Source organism: Myotis brandtii, unplaced genomic scaffold (assembly GCF_000412655.1).
Source record: "Myotis brandtii unplaced genomic scaffold, ASM41265v1 scaffold39, whole genome shotgun sequence".
NCBI lineage: Eukaryota > Metazoa > Chordata > Mammalia > Chiroptera > Vespertilionidae > Myotis > Myotis brandtii.
The window spans coordinates 6,471,825-6,484,593 of NW_005364953.1; the positions used below are offsets into that span (position 1 = coordinate 6,471,825).

General features: G+C 37.7%; 1 pseudogene; it reads right to left on the reverse strand.

Moving 5' to 3' along the window:
* Positions 1 to 5,509: 5,509 nt before the first annotated feature.
* LOC102251620 lies at positions 5,510 to 6,382 on the reverse strand (annotated as a pseudogene).
* Positions 6,383 to 12,769: the final 6,387 nt, after the last annotated feature.

The following is a 12,769-nucleotide window of genomic DNA, read 5'->3' on the forward strand; positions in this document are numbered from 1 at the left end:
ATTTACCATCGCACCAAAAAAATTAAGATACCTAGGAATAAACTTAACTAAAGAGGTAAAAGACCTCTACTCAGAAAACTACAGGACATTGAAAAAAGAGATAGAGGAAGACATAAACAGATGGAAGAACATACCGTGTTCATGGATTGGTAGAATCAACATCATTAAAATGTCCATACTACCCAAAGCAATCTATAAATTCAACGCACTTCCCATTAAAATACCAATGGCCTACTTCAAAGATCTAGAACGAACTCTCCAAAAATTCATCTGGAATAAAAAAAGACCCCGAATAGCTGCAGCGATCCTGAGAAAGAACAAAGTAGGTGGGATCTCAATGCCAGATATCAAGCTGTATTACAAAGCCACTGTTCTCAAAACTGCCTGGTACTGGCACAAGAACAGACATATAGATCAATGGAATAGAATAGAGAGCCCAGAAATCAGCCCCAACCAATACGCTCAATTAATATTTGACAAAGGAGGCAAGAACATACAATGGAGCCAAGATAGTCTCTTCAATAAATGGTGTTGGGAAAATTGGACAGATATATGCAAGAAAATGAAACTAGACCACCAACTTACACCATACACAAGAATAAACTCAAAATGGATAAAGGACTTAAATGTACGACAGGAAACCATAAAAATTCTAGAAGAATCCAAAGGCAACAAAATCTCAGACATATGCCAAAGCAATTTCTTCACTGATACAGCTCCTAGGGCAGTTGAAACTAAAGAGAAAATGAACAAATGGGACTACATCAAAATAAAAAGCTTCTGCACAGCAAAAGAAACCATCAACAAAACAACAAGAAAACCCACTGCGTGGGAAAACATATTTGCCAACGTCATATCTGATAAGGGCCTAATCTCCAAAATTTATAGGGAACTCATACAACTTAACAAAAAGAAGATAAACAATCCAATCAAAAAATGGGCAAAGGATCTAAATAGACACCTTTCAAAAGAGGACATTCAGAAAGCCAAGAGACATATGAAAACATGCTCAAAGTCACTAATCATCCGAGAGATGCAAATCAAAACAACAATGAGGTACCATCTCACACCTGTCAGAATGGCTATCATCAACAAATCAACAAACGACAAGTGCTGGAGAGGATGTGGAGAAAAAGGAACACTTGTGCACTGCTGGTGGGAATGCAGACTGGTGCAGCCACTATGGAAGACAGTATGGAGTTTCCTCAAAAAACTGGAAATGGAACTCCCATTTGACCCTGTGATCCCACTTCTAGGAATATATCCCAAGAAACCAGAAACACCAATCAGAAAGGATATGTGCACCCATATGTTCATAGCAGCACAATTCACCATAGCTAAGATCTGGAAACAGCCTAAGTGCCCATCAGTAGATGAATGGATTAGAAAACTGTGGTACATCTACACGATGGAATACTATGCTGCTGTAAAAAAGAAGGAACTCTTACAATTTGCAACGGCATGGATGGAGCTGGAGAGCATTATGCTAAGTGAAATAAGCCAGTCAATGAAGGAAAAATACCACATGATCTCACTCATTCATGGATAATAAAGACCATTACAAACTTTTGAACAATAATAGATACAGAGGCAGAGCTGCCTCAAACTGATTGTCAAACTGCAGTGGGAAGGCCAGAGAGGGTTGGGGGGCAGAAGGGAGGGGAGTAAGAGATCAACCGAAGGACTTGTATGCATGCATATAAGCATAACCAATGGACATAAGACACGGGGGGGGGGGGGGGCCTCCTGCACGATTCCTACTGGGGATGGAGCCTGCAATCTGGGCATGTGCCCTTGACCAGAATTGAACCCAGGACCCTTCAGTCAGCAGACCAATGCTCTATCCATTGAGCCAAACTGGCTAGGACAATAAAGATAAATATTTTTAAAAGATAATGAGGGTGTAAAGTGATGACTATTGACAGGAGGAAATATACTTAAAAGGCACTGTTAAATAATAGTCAACAAACTTGGTGACTAAGGAGGAAGAGAAAGACAGATTCAAAATGCACCTAAAAAACTGCTGAATACAGTAATAAGAAAATCAAGAAGAAAAGCTGTTTTTTGGGGAAAGATGATGAGTTTGTTTTCTGGTGGGTTGGATTTGAGTTATCTGGCACAGCTAAGAAATGCAAAACAACCAATACTCTTCTACTGGCCCTTGGACCTGACGGCTGTGGATTTTCACACATGTCAATTACACGGTCAATTACAGCCAATCTCCTTATGAGTATTTTGAATAAAATACTCATATTTGAGTAAAATATTCATATTTCAGAAAGTGGGAAATGGGTCATCTTCCCTCAAATCCAAATTCTATCAAGTCACTACATAGCTATTTCAAAAAATACCCTGAACAGAGAATTTAAACAGGGATACCTGCCTCAGGAAACATTTTCTTTGGTAAGCGTGGTAACAATGAGTCATTAGTTATTTCCAACTTTTTCTTTGTCAGGACACAATGTAATGTTGGCTGGTTGTCTTTAAAGCAGTACCTTTCTGATTGAAGTTATAATGTTTTCTTGGCATTGTGGCTGTTACTGAACATTTTTAATCTTATCTAAAATATCAAATAATAACAAAACCCCTAAATAATATTTGTATAGTATACCATAGTTCACAAAGAACACCCACATATATATTATCTTATTTAATTTTCACAACAACCCTATTGATGTATATATTATTAACCTTATTTTATTAATGTAGAAATTGAGGCTCAGAATGTTTTCTAATTTTCCCCAAATCACAATATTTAATAAAGTACAGAGCATGGGTTTGAACCCAAGTTTTCTGACCTCCTGTTTTTCTTTTTATGCTACAAACCATCCCTGTATAACCAAATGTAACTACTTTTTAATCAAAAGAATGAGTTTTAACCAACACCATGATCCCTGGAAGCTACTGCAAAATCAATAGAGCTCTAGATTATCCTCAATGAAGTTAACTACAATGGTCCATTTGAATTATCCTTAGTGCATCATTTAAATAAAGGATTGAGCCCAGCCGGTATGGCCCAGTAGTTGAGCTTCAACCTATGAATCAAGAGGTCATGGTTTGATTCCCAGTCAGGGCATATATTTGGGTTGCAGGCTCAATCCCCAGTGGGGAGTGTGCTGGAGGCAGGGCAGCTGATTTATTCTCTCTCATCATTGATGTTTCTATCTCTCCCTCTCTCTTCCTCTCTGAAATCAATAAAAGTATATTTAAAAAAATAAAAAATAAAATAAAGGATTGATTTTAGCAGACATTGGATTAAAAAAGGGATTGATTTTAGCAGACATTGTAAAGCATTAATTACCAGCAATTTATTATCAATCCTGTCATAATTCAATGTTAATATTAGCTTCTATTTATTTTTTAAATATATTTTATTGATTTCAGAGAGGAAGGGAGAGGGAGAGAAAGATAGAAACATCAATGATGAGAGAGAATCATTGGTCAACTGCCTCCGGCACACTCCCCACTGGGGATTGAGCATGTGTCCTTGACCGGAATCGAACCCAGGACCCCTCAGTCCACACGCTGATGCTATATTCACTGAGTAAAACCAGCTAGGACAGCTGCTATTTATTCATTCATCCATTGGACAGACATTGAGTGAGCACCTACTATGTCCATGCACTGTGCTAGATGCTGGTGATAATACAGTTCCTATGGTTAAGTAGAGAGAAAACTGAATTAGAAGTCAGGAATTATGACCTCTAGTCTGACTCAACCACTAATTATCTGTGTCGCCTTAGGCAAGACATTAATTGTCTTCTGAGCCTCATATATTTACATGACTATGTGCAATTCAAATAAGAAAATGTGTATACAAGAATTCTGAAAACTCTAACATCTAGAAAAATGTGAGGTTTGATAGGGAAAAAGAGGGCCACAAACTTACAAACTAAGTCATATAGAAATGGGGTGGCAAATCTAATCAATTAGTGATTTAAACAACAGAGCTTTAAAAACTTATGTCTCAAGACCACCTACACACACACACACACACACACACACACACACACACTAAATTGTCACACAAGAAACATCCAATTTCTTACTAGAATTTTTAAAATAAACTCTCAATGAATGACTTCAGCTGCTTTTTTTCTAATTTCTATGCAGATATAGAAATAGACAAAAGTTCAGAACATGGTCCTACCAGAATCATGAATTTGATGCTATGATAAATTTCTAAACATTTTGAAAGAACATTATTTCTTCCTAAATAATCTCAAATTCAACTCCTCTTCTCCAGCCCAACTACAAATGTCTTAATTTAAGTCTGTGGCACCTTTAGCCAGAGCTACCACAATAGTGTGGGCTTTGGCATAAGGCAGACTTGTTTGTGTGCTGGTTCTGCCACTTATTAGCCATGTGACCATCAATGAGTTATTTAACTTCTCTGAGCCCCAAATTCTTCCTCTTTCAAATGGGGGATAACAATAATACCTACTTGATGGAATTGCTAAATAATTAAAATGGGTATATATAAAGTAGAGAAGAATGCAATGCTTGTCACATAGCAAACACTTTTTTAGGTTTTGAGATACATGGAGATATAAACATAGAGGAGATATTTCTATTTTGGAGAGGGTATGGGAATATTAATCTGGTTGAAAAGGGGCTTAAAGCTGTTTGCATAGCACTTTTTGTTAGATTATGTAAATGTCCAGCAGAAAAAGAGCTAAAGGAGACTATAGGGGTTTTAAACATCTCAACTACTTAATGCAGCCTCTGACATAGACATAAAGACATAGAAACAGGATCATAAGGAGAACACATCACTAACTTGCTTAAAAGCCTTTGATAACTCACCATTGTACACTGGTTGAAATTCATTTATAACAACTTACAATGTCTTCTACAATTTTATCACAAATTCCTATTCTAGTTTCTTTCTCTGATTATTTCATCCACTAGTTATATTAGGAGTTATATATACACCTGTACCCTAGTTACATTAGACTGCTCTCTCTTCTCAAAATATGATGTGAATTTCCATTCTTCCGCATTGTTGATCAGGTTATCCCTTCTACCTGTATTCCCTATCCCCTTTCATGCGTAGCAAATTACCAGCCATCATTCAAATACCAGATAACAGATAAAAATGTCATTTCTTCATGAAGTCTTTCCCCCCAAAAAAGAGTACTATAATTAGTGATTATAATAAACTGAATCATCAAGAAAAAATTATATATTTTGTATATTCAGTTTAATAAGATAGAATAACACTAAGCTAATTTCTTTTTTTTACTTATAACTCCAGAACACTTTAATTCTAAAGAGCTTTAATAAATAAAAAACCCCAAGTTTCCAAAGCCCATCAAAAAGGGAATGAATAATCAGTCTCAACAGAGCTGTGGGAAATTTTTTTAAAGAAGGAGGAAAGGAGAAGTTGGTAACCATTCTCTTTCAAAACTAAAACACTGCTTCCTCAAATAACCACTCAGAATGTCACTTGATATAAATAAGCAGGAGGAAAATAACTGTCATATTTGCCTTATATGCAGTACTGGGCAATTAAATGCCAACTTAGCTATTTAGGAATGGCTTGCCAAAACACTGAAAAAGTGAAAGACTTCATCCTTGTCATAGACTGCCACTTCAGTGGAACATTCAGTGCACATGACTGGGTGATAGATTTCTTCCACTTCTATTTCTGCCTGCTCTATAGCATCTTCATGGCTAGCCCTCATCTTCTTATGGCCTTGCTTTTTCTTCCTGTTCTCTGGGGTTTTGTATCTTAGAACCTCCTCTTTGTTGACAGAACAATTCATCACACACATAGCTCTATACTGAGTTTTGTATGATTCATGCCTTTGATAATCAAGACACAGTGTGGTCATGTAGGCAGGGCAATTCAAGATAGCATCGCTATTTGGAACAGGCTGTTGCTGTTGAAGTGGCCTCTGTATTCCAAAACCATGGTATCCTCTTCTCCGTGCATCAACCCAGGCCTGATCTCTGTTATTGTTTTCAGGATCATATAGTAATTCATCATTTGTTAGACTCCTGTGTCGTTTCTTCTTTTTTCTCTTGGTCACCTGTGCTGTTTTGTCTTCATCCTCAGAATCAGAATCAAAATATATATCATCATAGTACTTTGTGGAAGCTATTCCAACTTTTCCATTTCCTGAAGAAGACCCTGTTTTCAGGGAAGATAATTTGACCTCCATTTTTTTTTTATGGTGGAATTTAATTCAGCTTCCATTTCTTTTTCAAATTCATCTTCACTTTCTCCAGTAAGACATTCTCTGATGAGTTTTCATTTTTGGTCAGGAGTTCCATGTAAAAACACATTCACTTTATCTTCAGAACTGCTCAAGGCCGGCTCCTCATCACTAGGTTCTTAAACTGTGCAGGGGTCATAGTCATCTTGGAGCCGGTTCATGGTGACCTCTGCACTCAGACACCATCTGCAGACGGCCGCAGAGTACGTTCCCTCCGGGGGTCCCTTCCTTAAGCTAAGCTAATTTCTTAATTGGGAAAATTATCTCCCCCAAATGGTCAAATTAAAACTAACTTCACATTTCAAATGAGTAACTTTCAGTTATCTTGGAATTCATTTGTGTGTAACAACTGTCTCTAATTATTGAAAATAGCCCTAGCCAGTTTGGATCAGTGAATAGAGCATTGGCCTGAGGACTGAAGGGTCCCGGGTTCAATTCCGGTCAAGGGCACATGCCCGGGTTGCGGGCTTGATCCCCAGTGGGGGGCGTGCAGGTGGCAGCCAGCCAATGGTTCTCCCATCATTGATGTTTCTATCTCTCTCCCCCTCTCCCTTCCTCTCTGAAATCAATAAAAATATATTTTTAAAAAGAAATGTGGCATTAATATGCCTTCCTTTCTTAAGATTCAAACAGAAAAACACACACATATGCTATATATAACCTTATTCTATAACAATTAATCTAATATTAATATTACAGAAATATATAATATTCTAGAGCTTCATTCATTCATTCAACCAACATACAAATTATGGTCACTCATTCTACATTGTGGCTCCCGCAGGACCTCAAAGAGTTAACGTGTTTGTTTCACACTCCAGTTTGGAATGCCACTCTTTTTTCCACTATTGGAATTCTGTTCCAGCATTACATTACAGAGCTTCCCTAATGCCTGCCTATGGGGATGCAAGTAATGGTGCCATCTGACACTTATCATAATTTCATTCAAACTCACATTGCTTTTACATTGTATTTTCTTTTACTATTCTGGCTCCAAACTGCCAGCAGCAGGCTCAAATTTTACCTAAATGGGAGCATTTTGACTTGGGGAGAGAACACTGCTCAGTGCCATTTCCTTAATAGTATACATTACTGCAGAGGGAGGGTTCTGACCCAGGGCCAAGTCCCCTTTAACCAGAGCATGGTAAGTTTCAAGGGCAAGACAGCAGCCCCTGCAGAGATGTGCAAATCCTTGCTGAGCAGTGAAAGTGGGAGAAGAGAATCTCAGTGGAACCTGTCACCCCAAATTAAGGCTGGGCCTGAAGCATTTGTGTAAAGAGAGAAAGAAAAACAAGTTGCCAGATAAATGCATCTTAACTAGTCCTCTTCCCAAATGTCTTCTGCATATGTAATGCTAAGTAAGTTCTAAATGCTAATCAAAAAGATAGCATGAAATAAGGTTTTGAAGAAGGCAGGTGAATCATGCAGGATAATAAGAATCAAGGGACAGATAAACTGTTTTAATTCACTCAAATATCTGTTCTAAATAGGGCCTAGAAACAGAGATGTCTATGTAATGAGGGAAACAATAAGCCAGCCCTACGAGGAAGTGTAATTGAGGATGTAGAAGTAATAATGATACAACCTGAGGTAAAGAAGGAAGGGTATTAAACTGTGAATTTGCAGGAAGCAGTCAGGCTTCCAGCTGTCAAAGAAGTTCTAGATATTTTCAGTGTTGGGTAAAGAGGCAAAATTCAAGTCAGCAGGGACAAAAAGTTAGTTGGTGGGGCGATAGGGGGCAGGCAGGAAATAGTGTGAAGAGGGCAAAACAGGAGCTTCTTGGATTGGGGAAAAGTATGATATCAGGATGCATGGTGGCCCCTTACTCCTTTCAGCACCTATCTATATCCTAATCAATACTCACCTCCTCTCCTTCCCACTCCTGCAGGTCCTCATAGCTTCATATTGCCTCTGATTTCTCAGGGTTCCTATTGACTGTCCCTCTATGGTTGGCCCTATTCCAAGAGACCAAAATTCCAAAATTTCCCCTTCCTATCAACATCATGTTCCCTCCCAGAGAGCTTTGTAGGTATCTGGTAATACTGTAATCTGTTTTCCTCAGAACTTTGGTTTCACAAAGTACTTCAGGACAGTGGGTGGGCTCAGCACTACCCTGTGTCAACTGAAAGAAAATCTCCACTTTTGTTTACTTTATATATTGAGGTGCAGAATTTTTTTCAAAATGATGTTGCTGTTAATAAAGACAGGAAATCTGTGACAAACACACACAATGAATCACTCCTACTGTGAACTACCTTTTGAATGAATCACTTGTCTAGCTGGCCCGTCTCTTAACCAGGGCTTATGTGGAGGATAGCCTTTCTCAGAAAGGTCTTTTCATGGCCTTTCTGATCACATTCTATAGGCGGCTGTTTAAGGCTCACACTAGCTCCAGGTACAGGACTTACCAAGATCAGGCTCAGTTATTCCTGGCAAAACAAAACAAAACTTGTTCCGACCCCTTACAAGGATAGATTGGCTAAAGACCTTACAAAATTTGCTCAGCAGTTTTCTCTTCTGTATGTCTCTGGGGTTGTCCATTACTACTTTCAGTCCTTCTTGAATCTTTTATAGAAATTTATATTAACTTTTTAATGTATTTTAAAAATATTTTTTATTGATTTCAGAGAGGAAGGGAGAGGGAGAGATAGAAACATTATGAGAGAAAATCATTGAACAGCTGCCTCCTGCACACCCCTACTGGGGATCGAGCCTGCAACCCAGGCATGTGCCCTGACCAGGAATCAAACCATGACCTCCTGGTTTATAGGTCGACACTCAACTACTGTGCCATGCCGGGCAGGCCAAATGCCTTTTGATGAATGTTTTTATCACAAATGGGACTGAAAAAGAAAGTATCTAAATATGAGCCTAGCCCAACTGTAGTAGACACAACTTAAAGTATGAAATATCATGAATATCAACATATATGAAAGCAACAGATACACTAGTCCTAAATTATGTTCTTTTGACTTGTATTAAAGTCAAATGTATTAAATTACATTTTTACACCTGAAAAAATGTAGTTATGTTGTACTGATACATTCAGTTATCTCAATGTGAGCAATTAAAACCACAAAGAAGATAAGCTGAATGTGGATGCTATATATAGAAGCTGAAAATTGGACTCGTGCTAGGTGTCACCCACACAGTTTTATATTGATCAGGAAAATAAAGATATATTGATAGGATCATGTTTTTCTGGTTGTCTTTCAAAAATAACACATGCACTATTTTTAGTAATAAGCATGGTATTTTACTTCTATGTTAAGAATTCTACTTTTGGTCTCCAGCTGGAAAATCCAGAGTTCCTATGGTTGCTAGGAAACCAACAAATATAATTCTTCAATCTCTTATAATATAAAGGTATAATTATACACTTGCTTACAGGGGGGAAAAAGACATTCAAACATTTTTTTTCTAAAATTAGATTAACTAATGCAATCATTTCTATATGGGAAATAAAATTATGCAGGAAAATAGCAGTTAACATGATAATAGGAGAATCATCTGAACTTCCTATTGTTCTCTCCCACCCTCCATCTCTTCAGCTCTACCCTTTTTGAAAAAATAATCTTGATTTGGCCCTGGATGCAAAAGAAATTCTTTTATGAGTGCCTACAGTAATATTTCATTTAGCTCCCCTCCAAAATTAGAAACAAGAAACTCATTATAGTGGGTTATGAAATTTTCTCCTGATAGATTCTCAAATTTGTTATTAATATTTCATTATTGTGATTGCTGATGGTCTCAGGTTCAGAGGAAAGTTTTTTTGAGATAATAAATCTCCTGCCTTATGAGAAACATTATTCATAAACTTATGTAAAAGATCTGCTCTTTCATTGTAGTATAAGCAGCTAACAATCTATCTGTGTGTGCCCATCTGACCTTGCAATTACTGGCTTATCTCTATGATGCATTGCAATGTAGTTATTAATTCTACTTCCTTAAGACTTTTATTCTTTTGCTCTGTAGGTCAGCCAAGGAAAATGATAGAGATCCCATTAGTAACAATTATCAGCAACTCAGGAGGCATGTGGAAACCATTCTCTTAAATTTGTTCCTGAAGAGAAGCAAATGTTGATACCTCCAATTCCAGGAAAACTTTTTTTTTTAACTGAGGAACATCAACTCAATGGTAGCAGTTACTGGCTGAGAAATTGAGAGCAAGAAAATTCAACTACATTAGGGCTCTCAGCTGTAAATGAACCAGTTTGTTTCTCATGAGCCTTCTGGCCAAATTCCCAACTATTATTGCCTTTGCCCTGTTCCCAGTGGTACTGCCTATTGCATGATTTAACACTGTTAGTCTTGCTAGTAAGAGAGAGAAAAGAGGCATGTCTTCAGACTGCCCTCAAAGTGTCAGCCTTACAAACACTAAGGCCCCCTATTCCAACAGTTCTAGAACCACATTTATCTAACTTTATTTATAGTCTATTTGTCTCAGTCAGAAATGCTCTTTAGAATGCCTCTTACTTCAGGGAACTATGCTTTGTTTGGAAGTTGGAGATGGTGAAAGCACGGCATTAGAGCATCATAGTTGTGAAAGGGATTCATAATAGATCATGGTACTCAGCATACTGCCCAAAGGCAGGTTTTGAAAACTATTCTGAGCTAATTATTCCCACCTTCTCTTATATCCACTTGGGCAAGAAGGGCAATGAAGTAGGAGTAATTCTGCATGAAAAAGGATGGGATCACACCATGGTACTCTGAAAAGAAAGAAATGTGTGGTGGTGACAGAACCTTAAATAAAACGAAAAGTTTTAGTTTAGATAAGGAATCCAATAATGTGTCCACTGTCTATAAGTACCAAGCTGTCTGATACATAGTAGATGCTCAATAAATATATATTAATTCATTGAAACATAGATTACTCTATTTAAGCCCACATTCATGGTTTAGTTATGAGAATAGGGTACCAAGAGGCCAGAGCTGTAAATCAAATGACTGTACTCACTAGCAAACAACTTCTCTCCTATGCCTTAATAAAAAAAACACACACACACAAACAAACAAAGAACAGTCAAGGATATCAATGACTATATGCAGAACCAATAAAATGAATGGTGCCTTTGGCTGCCAAGTGTGTAAACCTCAGGAATATAGCAGAAGGAAAAGTGTATTTCAGCATGTGGCAGGAAGCCCAGGTATAGTCATGCATGGTACTTGGAAATAAGTTCCCTTTACATAATTTTCCATATGGGCAAGGCACACCCATTTCCTCCAGTGCCCATGACACACATGACCTATGATCCCAGCACATACACATACACTTCACTCTAGGGTAAAAGTATTAAAGGGAAATAGCCAATAGTCTGCATATTTCCTATCATAATGAAGTCTCAAGAGATGTATTACCTTTTCAAAGAGGATGGCTGTGATAGAACCCTAAACTAAATAACCCATTAGCCCTTTCTATAACATTATCTTACATAACCCTAAATATTCTCTATCTTATATCCTGGGAGTCTTAAATGGAGGAGAAACACTACAGAATCCCTTATCAAACACTCATCACTTTTTCTTGGGTGTAAAAAGCAATAAGAAGACCTAATCTCCCCTTCATATCTGTATAGTTTATAGAATTGCTTCTTATGGCTTCTGTATAAGTAAAAATGTGTAAAAAATTAAAGGAGTCCACATTGGCATAGTGGAGAAAATTGGTGGCCTGATATTGAAAAACACCCTTAAGTATTATCCAGGCTGCACTGCACTATAAAAATATGGGCTATTTGTTTGGAATGCTTACAAATCACAATAGGCCTGGCTAGAAAAGTCACTGATTTATAACTAGAAGGCAACACAAATGTTCCTATGCCCAAGAAGTGTGTGTCGGGGGAACGGGTATTTTGGGAAGGGAGTTGTATTTGATTGAGCCCTATAGAACCTGTAGTGAACGTGTTGTATTAAAACACAAATTATGCTGCTTTTGAGTAAGAAACTGGAGGACTGACACCTTAACTTGCCTGTTTATTGGTGTGTGCCTCTTTCTAGCAATTAACTATGATGGTTTTATTATGGTCTGTGGAACTGCTAATCAATAGGGTGGGATGCTAGTTACAGTCCACAGCCGGTCCTGTGTGCCTGCATAATGTCCACAATTTTGCTCCCAGCTGTTCAGTCTAATCCATTTATGGCTGTTTATGGCTCACAGTCAGAAAAATCTTCTATTTACAGCTCATTCATCATTCTTAACATTTTTGCAAATCCAGGCTGAATGTTCTGAGGGTGGGAAATAAACCCAGACTTCCTCTGTCCCTTTTGCTATCTCAGCACATCAAACCCTTCTTCCTTTGAAAGGCCCACAAACTATATTTTGTCACACTCCAAATTTACATTAAACTGGTTTCACCTGACCTGTGAGATTATGCTAGTAGAAATTTAAAAGGCAAATGTATAATTCTAATATGTCTTCTGCTTTACAGGGAGCTAGATAATTCTAAAGTGTTTGTCCTAGTGCTTTGGAAACAGAGTAGGGAGGGCATGGAAGAAAGTCAACAACCAGTTGTATTTTCTGAGATTATGTTTCCTGATTTACTCACCTA